Raw genomic sequence first — 14,666 nt, forward strand, 5'->3', positions numbered from 1 at the left:
TCTAAGTCAATCAAATCTTAGGAACGAATCTAATGACAGGAGTTTAGGGGAAATTAAAAACGCCCCATCAGAGTCGCGAGGGAACTCAAACGAAAGACAACGTTCCCCTCGAAGAACTTCCCCCGCCCCCTCTCCTTCTTCAAAGCCAAGTCTTCCCTCCACCACGATTTCTCGAATGTTTCGCCTCGCGAAATCATGGCGATCCGCATTGGATAACGCTACGCTGCCCTAATGAGAGGCTTACTAGGGAGCGGATAAAGGGCATCGGGGTTCGTGGATCGTCGGTGGATCCCGGTGGCACGACCGCACGCCATAAAAGCGCTCTCTATATTTAGCCACGGTTCCCCATATGTTCCCCACCTACGTGGCCGGGACCGCGAACCACGCTCGCACGTGTTTTACGACTGTGCACGCCGGTGATCCCGAGCACCCGCCACGATTCGCAATCCTAGCCCGGGTTACAACCCTCCACGACCCTTTCGCCACTCTCTCTCTCTCTCTCTCTCCCCCGGCTGTCGCTCCATTTGCGCTCAAAAGCGGCCCCCCTCTCCCTCCGTTAATTTTCTTGTTTACGAAGCGATGATCGTGCATTCTTTATCTCGATTTATGAATGTTTCGATTCGATTTTCTTTTTTTTTTTAAATTGTGTCTGTCGTTTGTCTTCATCTTTGATGATCGTTTCATTCCAATATGGTCTTTTTCTTCTTTCTTTTTTTTTTTTTTCTTTGAGAATCTTTGCCACGTTAATTATATTATTTTGGGGAAAATAAGTTTAGATCGTTTGAAATGTTTTATTCTAATTCGTTTCAAGAAAAGGAAAATGGAGAACGATTAATAAATTGTACGAATTCTTTATAAAATTATCAATGGAATTATATATATATAAGAGAGAATTAAATCATGATTCGCAAATTCTCCTTCTTCTCCCCTCATTCGAAACGATAAATTGGCAGCGGCGTGAATAAAAAATAAGCGAATAGACGAATCTTCCCCTCGATCGCCATTAATCGAGGCTCGATGCTAATAAAAGCTCGAGGAAGCAACGTTTGTCCACGCCACGTGAATAATCGCGTTAACGACTCCGACGCGTTGACTGACACGGTCCATTAATCGCGGCCAAGTAAACATTATACCTCTCCCCTCGATTTATTAATTCGATCGCGCGATCGATCGATCGATCGTCAAACGGACACCGTTTAATAAAGATCGATCGAAGCCTCGCCCGTATTTCCACCGCAGAGATTTCGCGATTTATTATCGGGATCGACGTCTCAATTCTGCCTTTTTCTTCTTCTTCCTTTTTTCCTTTCCCTTTCCTTCTCCTTCCGTTCGTCGATTTTCGACCCGTATCGAATACTCGCGTTACGCCACGAGCTTAATCATCGCGAACAGATTGATATCGTGATCGAGATCGATGTTGCGATCGATACATACGATGCATACGAGATTGATCGTCGCGAGCTGGGTGTACAGAGATGGACAGGGAGAAAAGATAAGGAGTTGGTAGGAGGAATACGTGTTTCTTTTTTTTTTTTTTTGGATATTCTTCTGTTTATTTCGAATTGCATTGTTTTGTTTTCAACCTGTTTGTAATTTAATAATATGGATTTAAGATAGATAACGCAGAAGATTTGTTTAATTTGAATTTAATCATTATTCCGTTTTCAAGTTGTTCTAAATTTTTTTTTAATTCAACCAGAAAATTGGTGAAACAAAGGAAAAATTTTTACCGAATTTCGAATTAAGAATTCGCGGGCGAACTCGTCCTACGAAGCTATTGTTGCATAGCTTTTGCTATTGTTGTAAGACCTCGTCTTTTCACTTTCTAATCAGAAAAATTAAGTCGCTTTACTCGATTTTTTTCTCTTGAATTCGATATAATTGAAAAATAGTAAATAATTATTATGAAAAAATATGTTTCAACTTGGATTGCATCGAAATTTTGACGACTCAAGATCGAATAAGCACAATTTTACTTTGCTTCGAATCTTAATGCAATTTAAATTGCTATTTAATTTTCTTAAAAGAGTCATAACAAGTCAATAATATTTCGGAAATATTATATATCGATGAATATTATTTATCCACGTCGTTATTTCTGACTATAAACGTTCTAATAGGGAAACGTAACGTCACTGTTTTATTTTTTATCATTACAACCCACATTTTTATTCCACGCCGCGCGCGTCGTTTCACCTCGTAACATTTGATACTGGCTAAATGTTAAGCAATTCTGTATTTAATTAACCATGATTCAACAAAGACTTGTACGAGAACTTCTGTTTAACTTCAAATTTACTTAGACAACATCGTAATTGGAGTTCGAAATATTCTTTCAAATTTCCTATTAACGAGTACATTTTATTATTAAAAGATTGTTTCAAAAACAATCTAAATTTCCACATATCCATAATTCTAAATTCTATATTCTAATAAAACCAAAGCTATCAAATAAAATCCTAATCAAATTCTATTTTTAATTCTTATCCCAAAATTTATCCATAAATAAAATAATAATGGAAACAAAATATTTTATATCTTTCGATTAAAATTCCAGAGAGAGAGAAATCGTTGCCAATTAAGATATCAGTTATCAATCAAATCGTTATCATTCTCGCTGTCATGATGACGCATATTCGACGATAATTCGAAGATAATATTGATTAAGTATGAACGAATTTTTGTACGATCGTAATTGTACCGAATATACCAGTTTCGACCGCCACGAATTTATTTTCTCCGCGTTTCTGCAATTATTGTTCCTGACGTTTCTCCGCATCGGGGAGAACTGGGTCGAAAACGTAATTCGCGATCTCTTATGCAAAAGGTGAACGACATTTCAACGGTAGCCGACTTATTGCCACATTCATGGGCCCCCTCTTTACGATAATTCCGATCGCTGGAACGAACTGGTGTAAACGGAATCTCGTTTGCTTGTAAGAGAAAATATTTTAGGTATTAATTAATTCACGGTTTTTTCTTTTTTTTTTTTTGAAAAATATCCAATTACAATTAAAAATATTTTTTAACTTTTAACTTTTGATTTTGTTTTGGTAAGAGAAATTAAAATTAACGTATAGTTGGCGTAATATTTAAATAAAAGAAAATTCGTAAATTCGTAATGTATCGTCGCGTGTAATGGATATGGAATGCACTATACACGACTTTGAAACCACGGTTCGATATCGATTAAATGCCGCTATACGAAAGGTTAGCCCGACCTCCATCTTGAAACTTCTGATGCGACTTAACGTTACTGTCTAACATCAAGGTCACGATTTTTACGAGAAAAAAAATTCATTTGAATATTGAGCGTGATCTCGAAAAGCTGGATATTTTGGTTATAAATAAATTCTACAGAGAATTTTTCCTCGTTAAAGCCGATAATTAATGCAATACTTATTATTTTTCCAACGATTTATATTTTTAATATTGTCGATTACGAAATGTAAGTAATATTCGTATTATATACGTATTTGTATTATAAAGAAGAAAAAAAAAAAAAAAACAAAAAGATTCGTTTAAAGCCATGTCAACTTTCAAGTACCCTCTCTTTCAAGCACCCTCTACCCTTCCTAAAGATTGAACCAGAGCCCGGAGGCGTCGACACCGACCAGTGACCCAGATACCCGAACCAGCCTCAAAAACATCAACATCCACCCCTTCCACTTTCCTCTATCTTGCTTCAATTCACGCAATTTCAACCTCACTTTCCTATTCTCAAACCTAATCGAAAATCACCTTCTTTTTTTATAAAAAAAACTATGTTCAATTTTTTATCTCTTTAATTTTCAAAATTCTAAAAACGTTTATTCCACTTTTCGTTATATTATTCCAACTTGTACAATTTTACTCTAATCGTATATCGATGCCATTTATTATATCTATTTTCCTCTGCATTACACCAATTTCAATCTCACTCTCCATTTCCCAATCAAAAATCACTCGCTTCTAAACAACCCCGAAGAAAACACTCCATAAAACACTATCCCTTCCTTTTCCTTGCCCTATTTCACAATTTCAATTTCATCATCAAACCTATTCCCATCTAACGTGCGTTGCGATTAAAAAGAACATCAATTTCTTCCAATTTCTCCAATTTACAAACCATCCCATTATCTGGAGAATCACACCAACCTTGCACCAATTAAAATAGTACAATTTCAATTTCACTCTCGTTCCCTACCCATTCCCCCAAAAAACCAAATCCCCACCACTCGTAGAAACACACGTTCCACGCACGAAAACAACACCCACGTTTCACAATATCAATTTCACCGCTCGAAGAACCAACAAGAATATCCACACCCGCCCCAATTATTCCCTCCCCCTGCAATCACACCAATTCGCAACAATAATAATTTCAATTTCACCGCGATTCCCAAAAACCACCCCCACCACCACCACCACTCGGATAAGCACGTTGCAACCCCGTAGCAACGCGCATCATCCCCCGAATCATCCCCGAAAACCCCATGCGCTGAGGCCGGTGCGCGGGTGGGTGTCGGATATTGCAGGTGGTTCATCCATGGTGCGTGAAAGCATCTCCCGTGTCTCACCTTGGCGACGACCCCCTTAGTCGGCCGAGAGCCCTCTCACCGGCCCGCTATCGATCACCACGCTCCACCCACGAAAATCCCTGGAAAGCCCGGCGTCGTCGNCGTGGCAACCTCCACTGCCTCCCTCCCTCTCTCGAAAAAAATCGGAAAATGCGGGAACAGAGGGAGAACGAGAGAAGAGGGAGCGCGAGCGTTGGAGGAAAACTGTGTGTGGCGCGGCACAACGAGAGGCTCCGCGTCGGGAAAAGGGAACGTGTGTACTTGGCGGACGAAGGAAGGAAAGAAGGAAGGAAGGAAGGAAGGAATGGGACGGGATGGAATGGAATGGAATGGAAAGGAAAGGAGGACGCACGCAAGCGCAACCGGCGAGCTAACCTCCACTCGATAAAACGTCGTCCTCGCCTCGGCTCTCTCGCCGTTACGTCAGCTTACGTGTTGCGTCAGCGGGACGCGTGCGCGCACGTGGTGGCCCACCATCGGTCGAGCACCACCACAGCTCGCCCGTGCAAACGAGACAGGTTTTGCGTGCACGCACGCCACGGCACCCCCGCGTCTCGTCGCCGTTTCTCTCTTCGTCCTCTCTTGGCAACCTTGGCAAGCGGGAGCTCGAGGGAGGAGGGCGGAGGAGGGGTAATGGATCGGGTGTTTGGGAATATGTGCTGCTCTATGGGGGTTGGACGAGGAGAGGATCGACGAGGTGCAATTCGTGGAAGGGGTTGCTCCGCTTTCGTTTTCGTTTCGAATTTTCGTGCGGGGAGAGTGAGTGTGTGTGTGTGTGTGTGCGTACGTGTGTGTATGCGCGCGTTCGATTCGCGGTGGACACATTCGGGAGATTGTGTGATCGGGTTTTCGAGAGGCTATGTTTCGAGGCTTTCCATTGTTCTCCAAGGATTCGAGTTTGATCGTGGCGTGTTTGTCTCTACCTCTCTCTCTCTCTCCCTCTGTATATCGATTCGACTTGTCTCCTGTTCGAGATTCAATGCGCTTTTGTGGGTTATGTGTACCGTGTTTGGCGGTTTGCAATGGCGCGAGTGAATCGAAAGCTTGTTTTTCGACAAGCTGGGGTGAGAATGGAAGGATTCGTTCTGGAAAAGATTGTTTATCGAATTTTTCCTTTCTTTCTTCCTTTTTTTTTTTTTTTTTCTAATCTAAACTCGAAGTGGACAAGTGTAAGTGCGAGTGTCGTGAGAATGGATAACAGTGTTGCGCGAAATACAAATTTCATTATTTTGTATCACCACTTTGCACAACATCGACGAAACGTTTCGCCGGGACAATCGATTAAACGTTGGTTCGCCGTTTAGAATTCCTGACAACCGAAATAAACGGAACGATAAGTCGGCGAAGGAAACACTAGGAAATTTATTCGAAACGATGTATTTTTAATGTTATAAAATTTTACGACACCGACTGAGATTACAAAGTGGTTATAATTTAAATCGATATCTTTGTAAGCGAGTCTAGGTCGAATTTAAATCGTTGAAAAATGGGATGTAAGAGGCGTAGCCACGAGTGGATAATTTTTTGGTAAAAAAGATTACACGTGTATTATTCAAGCCTCGGCTGCCTGCCTCATAAAGCACGGGAAATGATCCGGTGAAAGGGAAAGAGGCTAAATATGCAACGCGGACAATCCACCCTCGTTGAAAGAGAGTCCGCTGTATGTCGGTCGAACTTGCGCAGAATGTTCGAGAATTTTATGAATGAAAGCTCGTGCTAACGATCGACCAAACTCGGAATTCTGATTCAGGAAATATCGCCGTGCGTTTCGGCTTCTCCGACTTTCCCGAGTCAAAATCAACTTTCGAGAAAAATCGATCAGAAAAATTTTCTCACGGAATCGAATCGCCAATAACGATTTTCCAAATTATTATTCCGTTTGTATCGTCTGTAATTCATTAAGATGTAACACGAATATAAAATTTAATTCTCTCCGTAGAATATCCTAAATTTTTCTTTTCCTTTTTTTTTTTTTCAATATCCTCTTTACAAAACTCTTTAAAAATTCAAGACTCTCTCTACTCCAATCGTCAAATCGTCGAAATATATATAGAATGAAACGAACACGAAAAATCGAAATTTTGCGAATATGACGTACAAAGATATCAAGGGTTAAAATTGTTTCGATAAGATAAGAGAAGAAAAAAAAAAAATACAGAAAACGGGAGAAATATCTTCTCGAACGCAACAAATCGCAAGAAGACAAACTTCTCAAGAAACCGCACCAACAAGAAGTGGCTCTCAACAAGAAGAGGAAGCGGTGCCAATAACCTCGCTGCGCTCGATCGTCGTCGTCGGAAGACCGGTGATTAAGATCGACGAGAATAAGCGGAATCGGCGCGGTCCACTATACCGGGTGACCGAAATGTCGCGCAAACTGTATTGAAACGGCGATCGGGATACGGATTGCGTGACTTTTCGACCACCCAGTGTGTGAAACGCACCCCCTCCCTCCGCCCCAAAAGGCCGTGTTCCACGGTGTTTGCGATCGATGCATGGGCTGCTATGGGAATCGCGATCGAATCATCGACAGACGCTCTGACAAGTCTCCGCACAAACGGAAACGGCGGGGAACCACGAGACGACGACGGATGCGCGCCCACCGGATCGTGCTCAAGATCGTTCTCGGCGATTGTGCCGAAGTTTTATGCGCATAATTGAATCGCTGGAACGGACGGATTGGACGGGATGGATTTTTCGAGGAGGAAGAGGAGTTTCGTTTGTCGATCGCGTTTGGAGATCGCTTTAATATCGTAAGTTAATGTAAGTGGATATAGACAGAGAGGAGAAAGTAAAAGCTACGCGTTTCATTAAGAAAATTGATCGTTAGTTGGAGAGATTGATGGTGTACAGAGATAAAGAAATATATATATAAGCAGAAAGAAATTTTCCTATCTTTAGTTAAATTGGCGCCTATTTTTTAATAAATTTTAACAAACCTGTTAAGAGGTTCCCATTTGAATTCCTCAAACTCGTCGAATTAACTCGCCATCACGAAACACCCCTTCGAACAATTCCAATAATTCTTCTCCCTTCCCCTAACGATTTCTTTTTACACGCGTCGCCAATAACGGGTGCCTCCCCTCGTTCAAGCCCGAAATTCAAACCATCCCTTTTCGAGGGCAGAGACCTCGCGTCCCGTCGCGAGATTTCCCGAAAGCGCGACGCGCGGAGCCGGCTCGGCCGCCGATAAAATCGCATCTCCACCCTTCGCCCGAATTACCAACCCCCCCTGCACGAAACCCGTGGAAGAGCGGGTAGGAAAACGAGAGACGAGGGTTGCTCGATTCGAGCGATCGCGCGCCGGAGCTGTGCGCATGCGCGGTGGAGGGAGGGAAAGGGATGCGAAGGAAAGCTTCGAGGTTTCGAAAGCTCGCCGCAAGATGGCGACGCCTCTTGGAGGAGGAAGGAAGCGGACGACGCGCTCGACCCCTGCGAGGGCCAAGGGCGAATCGGCCAATCGGGGATGCAGCGAGCCTCTGCAGTTTCTGCAATTCGACGCGTGTCGACCGCCATTTTCGCCCGGCCCTCCCGTTTTCAACGTCGATGATTAATCACTCGCACGCGCGCACGCACGCACACACACGCGCGCCCTCTTTGTCGCGAGATAGGGAGACGAGGATTGCTCGTGGAGGGTCGGTGAAGGGGGCTGGAAAGGGTGGTTGGTCGGAGATGACGGTTTTTTTCGAGGGGGGAGGTTCATCGATTGTCCTCGTGTGGTAGAACGTTTTGGAGAGATGGGGTGTGGAGAGGGTGGCGGTTTTGGTGAGGTACTTTTTTGGGAAACACTGGGTTGGTGGTGTGCTCCTGGAATTTAATTGTTAATTATTAGAATGTTAGTTGGTAGAATGTTGATGTTGATTCATGTTATCCAAGAAGCTTGAATTTGATATATTGAAAAATAAAATTTGGAGTTTGTTAAAATTTTGGTATCTAGAATATAATTGAATGCATATTGCTATTTTATTGGTAAATTATCTTATAAAATATCTTTTTTCGTACAATTATTTCGCTTCAAGATTTGATCTCTCGTCAACTTCATTAACAAATTCTCAGCTGTTTGAGCTTTCCAACCATCTTTCCAGACTTCGTCTTCGAAACACCGTTCCCAGAACTGGCAAAAATTCAAACAACTTCGCCATCCTGTTCGAAGAAATTCGCTTCTTCGAAGCACGCACCTCGTCGACACTTCCTCAATTTACCTTTCACCGGACGCACCATCGGCAGCGTCCACCTTTCATCAACATGTCGAATTATCTGCTGATCACTACGCTATTACTCCACCTGTGAGCAATTTTTCGACAACCCTCTTAACATTCTTCGTCGTAAAATTTCCTCGAACACGCAAAATTCCAGCTTGGTCTCATTGATGGTTCGTTCCAAGAAAATTACGCACAGGAAATAACAATTTATACGATTAAATATTGATAATTTTACGCGACATTTTTTTGCATATTTTTAGCAATTTTGTCAATTTCTCGGAAAATAATAAATTTCCGTTGATAAATAAATTTTCAATCTTCAATCTTCTGGAGTTTTAAAAAATTCTGAAAAAAAGATCCAAGGTTATTAAGATTCTCAATTATTAAACTTCGTTTTATAATTCTCTAAAAAGACCGAAATATATTGTAGATGGTTAAATCGTGAATCTTTAATTTGCGTATCCCCTCAATTAAAAAGATATCGAGAAACGAATGGAGGCGAATTCGCGAGGGATAGAGGATGAATCGCAAGCAAATCAGCTTTGCAATTGCGTTAATCCATTCGCGTAATCACGAAACGATTCAGCTGCAACGAAACAATCAACGATATCAGGGCAGCGTCGTTATTATCATCAGCAACCGATATTCACGGTATATACTATGTATGTATCGTTCTACATCCATCTGGGTATTTTTAACCGATGCGGCTTGATAATTCGCGTGTTATCGGCAATTCCATTCATCTTGCGAAAGAAGGAACAAGTTCGATCGTTAACTCGTGAAGAAGAAATTTATGGAATCTAAAATGAGTTTTTGTAAACGCAAAATTTGGATTTAACTATCGAATTGAAAGGTATGAAAATAACGAAAGAATGGAAATGAGCAATCGTATCTATTAAATTCAATTAATGCGAATTTCCATATCAGCAAAATTTATATTTGTATATTGATATATTCCACATGATATACGCCACATATGCGACCATCCTCGTGACGAACATTGATTATTAATTTATTAATCGGTGAAATTTTATCGTATTCCACGAATACGATAAATATTTGTATCGAAAAGAGTGATTATTTGCTATTTGCTTATTACATTTTTACATTTTATGCGAAATTAATATAATAATGTTTGTCTTTAAATGTACAGAGAACATTCAAGAATTACAACGTGTTTAATAGTAAACAATATCCTCAACGAACGTATGATTCACCAAATCGTCCACGAAAACAAATAAAGTGAAATAGTTACGCCACATTCACGAAGCTTATATTCTTAGTAAACATAGATTCCGTAACACAACATAGAAATATCAATCTACGCAATTCGTCGACGAAAGAAACCCAAAGTCACGCCGTATTCAATCGTACGATATTCTTAGCAAAAGAACGCTGATCGATTCTCACAAATTTCAATCTATCAATTCAAAATCGTGCACGAAAACGAATAAAGCCAAAAAATCACGCGGTATTCAAAAGTTATACGATATTAATAAACATACACTTCTTGACGCTCGTAACACAACGATATACATACGTTTCAATCTACGCAATTCGTTTACGAAAGAGAAGCAAAGTCACGCCGTATCGCACGATATTCTTGGCAAACCCACGATTCTCACAAATTTCAATCAATTAATCGAAAATCGTCGACGAGAACGAGCAACAAGGAAATAAGAAAGTCACGCTACTATTATCACGCACACACTCGCAAATCTTATACCGTACCTCGTGTACGTAAGCCGCGTTGTCGAGTCACCAGCGTGAACCCGGTAACCGCAGCACCGAATCACCGCGATCCGTGACACATCAAACCGTGCATGTAATCCTGTTTCCACGGCGGCAGCGAGCGACGACGGCGTCTGCGTGGCGACAGTTGGGCGTGCCATCTTGCACGTCTGCGTCCGGCTGCCCATGGTATCAGGGTAACACGTCACCCGAGAAGGTAATCCCCCTCCCGTGTGCGCGAAAACACGCGAAAGAAGAGGGAAGGAACAGGAGCGACGACGCGGCCGAGCCTCGACCAGAGAGAGAATCCGAGCGCCGAGCGAAAGAGGAGAGCGAGGAGCGCGGAACGAAGGTGTGTACAGGAGTGTGGAAGAAGGAGGAGAGGTGTCGGTCGGTGAGAGCGAGAGGGAACGATCTCTCCTCGTTCTCCTAATCGCGAGTTGGCCACGGACGGCGAACGAAGGGGTAGCCAGATGGAGAGCGCGTGGACGAGGGAAGGGTGATGGATGGTGGAACCAAACCGGTGCTGCCGCGACGAGGAGAGTGTCACGCTCTCTCTGCCGTGCGTGGAAGAAACGAGGAGAGGGTCGCGGTTCTAGCAAGGCGGCAGGAAAGGCAGGAAGTAGTACGTACGATTGGCGAGCAACGAGTGCAGTTGGCTGTTTGATGGCTCTTTTTGACACGATGCTGTCCGCTATTAGGAGAATACGGTCGCCCTTTCTCTCCTTTCGAAGAGAGGAGGTGGCCGTTATAGGTGGCAAGTCTGGATCGAAGTGTTGGGTCGGGTTTATGAATACGCTGCGCGCGCGCGTGTGTGTGTGTATGCGCGTGTGTGCTAAGTACTTGGCGAGGATGAGGGAGGAGTTCTTTCAGGAATGTGCTCGTTTTGGTGGGGGATGGGTAATGTAATATTTTGTTTTCGGTATTCGGTGTGATTTTAGAAGAGGAATCTTGAAAATTGATGAAATTCTTGTTGATTTTATGATTATGATTTGACGGATCTATGCTTAATTGTTCATTGATCGACACTTGTATCGATATGTTTTTCTTGAAAGAATGAAGAATTTGGGCAAATAAACTCGACGATAATTAGATTCGAGTGGTATCTATCTGCGATATTTTAGCGATATTGTACAGGTGTCAATCACACTGTTTTGAAAGCAAATGTTTAACTTTAAAGCGTGTAGTCATAAAACAAACTGCAAAGGCAGACCGTTAATTTTTCACCAAACATCTGCCTTTAGCCTTTTTGTTTAACTTTGATAGCCAATTAAATAGAAACTCGAGAGATGGAAATTTAACTTTAATAGGTAAAACAACTTCAAGAAACGCGAAGAGACTAATCACTGAATAAATAGTTAATAAGTCGATCTAATGGGGTAAACAACGCGTATTATACATGTGCCGAACGATTTTATTTTTTTAAATTCTCGTTTATCGCTCTCGAAATATATAAATTTAAGGATAATCGACGAAAAAAAAAAAAAAATTGGCCAACAAATTTCGCACGATACCATTTATTCGCCCGACCAAGAGACAAAGAGAAAAAGAGAAAAAAAAAAAAAAATTGGCCAACAAATTTCGCACGATACCATTTATTCGCCCGACCAAGAGACAAAGAGAAAAAGAGAAAAAAAAAAAAAAATTCATTGAAATTCACTCTTTCACAAAAATTTATCAACGCAATTTACCTCTCCAATAAAAAAATAAATTACTACCCCTTTCTCTGTTAATCCACATTGATCTCTTCGCAAAAAAAAAAAAAAAAATTGGACAACAAATTTCGCACGATACAATTTATTCGCCCGACAAAGAGAAAAAGAGAAAAAGAAAAATATTAAAAATTCTTCTAATAATCAAATTTCGTTGTTCCATTGTAGAGCGATAAATTTCAAAAGCGCATTTTAAATATCCATGGATCCACACACTAATCAAAGAGCGTATCGTTCGATGGACACGAGTTTACACGTTCCGCTCGCTCGTCCAAAACTGCATTAAACACGGCTGGTGGAATGTGGGTCGATGCAACGTTATAAAAGCGAGTACATCGCGTTGTTTGCTGTTTCAGGAAGAGGTTTTATGAAATTGCGCTGACCCAGTTTCCCTTGCTTTCCTTGTACACCGATTCGATTGAATGGCTGGTCCGGATTGATCCTAGGTTTAATGGGGCCACGAACTTTTTACTATCGCCCTTAAACGGATCGTCTTTCGTTCCTCCACTATATTCTAATTTTTCTTTTTTTATATCGCCATTCTTATCGTCGAACCAAGTAAAAAAATATCGAAGTAAAATCGAAGAAAGTTTCAAAAATATTTTAAGTCTCTCTCCTTGATCCTTGATTTTTTTTTTATGCAAATTTGGAAACTTTTCACCTCGAAACCTACTCAACGACGTTATTTTATTTTCTCGCTTTTCGATATTGTTACGAATAATTCTTAAACTCGCTCGAAGCGATACCCTTCTGTCCATGATACGATGGAAACGAAAGGGTTAAGGATCCTTGAAAAGCGATCGAACACGGTCAAAATCGAAAATGATGGAGAATGATGGAGAATGGAAGACGCAAAAACGAAAGAGTGTTGGAGGATGGTTTAAATAAGATGAAAAATAAGGCGGATCGGAGCGAAGTATCGTGGAAAATGGGCGAATGGTGGGGAACGGGGGCCGGTTTCATCGTGGACGATAGGACGATGTGTCAGTGACCCTGCGGTCGAGGCTGGTGCAGCAGGAAAACGCGAAACTACAGCGCGGGTAGATATCGATTTGTCTGTGTGTTCGCTAGGAAAAAAAGTTGGCCGGCCTTCTGACGTTCGCCGCCGATATTGCCCGCAGTCCACGTTGACGTGCCATTTACTCACTCGAACGAACCACCTCCTCGCGGCCTTCGTTCTACCTCCTGCCGTTCCACCTCCTCGCTCCTCGCTCCATCGAGGAGGAGACTGAAGGAACTGAAGGCGATTGAAATGAAAGGTGACGAAGCAAGAGGATTTTCGTTCGAAATTCGACGATTCTTTATCAGAAAGATTTTTATTACAGTTTCAGAAAAAATATTGATTATTGATAAAAAATATATATATTTTATTAATTCCAAAGAGAAGTATTTTAAAAAAGAAATAGTGTTCTCTGAGACACGAAATTAAGTCCACCTGCCAATTTACTAAACCCGATCCACAGCAACCGCCATCGACCGTCCAAATCGAGTTCTCCCTCATTATTAAAGACGATTGTCAATCTATTTTCCATACGAATCACTACCACCTGTCACCATATAATTCCCCAAACACGTTCGAACTAATTATCCGACAACATTTTCCTTTATATTTTCAATCTCTCGATATCGAACTCTCGCTCGTTACGTCTTCTTAAAAAAAAAAAAAAAAAATTAATTTTCACCTGCCAACCGTTCAAATTAAGCCGACGAATACCGATCACGACCATTCACGAAACTCCAAGTTTAATTACCTAAACAACGACATTTCCCTCCATTCACCTGACCAAGCGGCACGTGGCACAACGGGCAGAGGGGTGCACGAGAGGAGCGAACGAGAGCACAGTTCTTCCTCCACCCCTTTTCCACCTCGACCTTTTTCCACTGCGGGCCTTTTTCTCCCCCTCGTGTCCCCGTGTCCCCCCATAAATCACGTTTGAGGGACGTGGTTGCAGCGAGTTGTGGGCGGCCAGTACGGGAGGAAGGGTTCTCTGTCGGGTAGGGCCCGAGTTGGTTGGAGTGGGACCACGTGTGGGACGGAACCGTCCTCGGTACCTGCGAAGGTGGATACGGGGGCCAACAGTTAGCGCCAGACGGCCAAAAACTCGCTGGACCGGCTGCCACCGAAGGGGGATCCACTTTTCTTTCTCCCTTCCTCGTCCTTTTTCGACACCGTCTCATTCATCTCGACCCTTCCGACCGAAGTCGAGGTATCACACGCGCACTTACCCACGTTTATTTGAATATTGAATTAGCGAGCGATCAGTGTACCTTTCTCTTGCTACGATCTTGATAATTAGAGAGACAAAAAAAAATTGTATATGATACGAGAGGGGAAAAGTCTGTGGAAGTTTGTGAAATAAATGGGGATAAGTCATTTAAGAAATAATATTATTATAATATTGTTATTTGTGATTGAAAATGGTTTTACTCCCGAATTTCGAATTAAGAAAATTATAGTAAAT

At 42.0% G+C, this 14,666-nt stretch overlaps 1 protein-coding gene across 3 annotated transcripts in view; it reads right to left on the bottom strand.

Annotated features, from left to right (window-relative positions):
- LOC102676606 (ras-related protein Rab-37) overlaps nt 1–4,689 on the bottom strand; it is a 116,910-nt gene extending 112,221 nt beyond the window's left edge. For 2 of the 3 annotated variants that reach the window (XM_006617454.2, XM_006617452.2), the window contains exon 1: nt 4,560–4,689. The gene's annotated coding sequence lies outside the window, so the exon portion shown is untranslated. Of the gene's footprint in view, nt 1–4,119; nt 4,139–4,559 lie in introns of those variants that run through there. The other variant, XM_006617453.2, reaches the window with a different exon arrangement.
- Nucleotides 4,690–14,666: the final 9,977 nt, after the last annotated feature.

Source organism: Apis dorsata, unplaced genomic scaffold, assembly GCF_000469605.1.
Source record: "Apis dorsata unplaced genomic scaffold, Apis dorsata 1.3 scaffold_309, whole genome shotgun sequence".
NCBI lineage: Eukaryota > Metazoa > Arthropoda > Insecta > Hymenoptera > Apidae > Apis > Apis dorsata.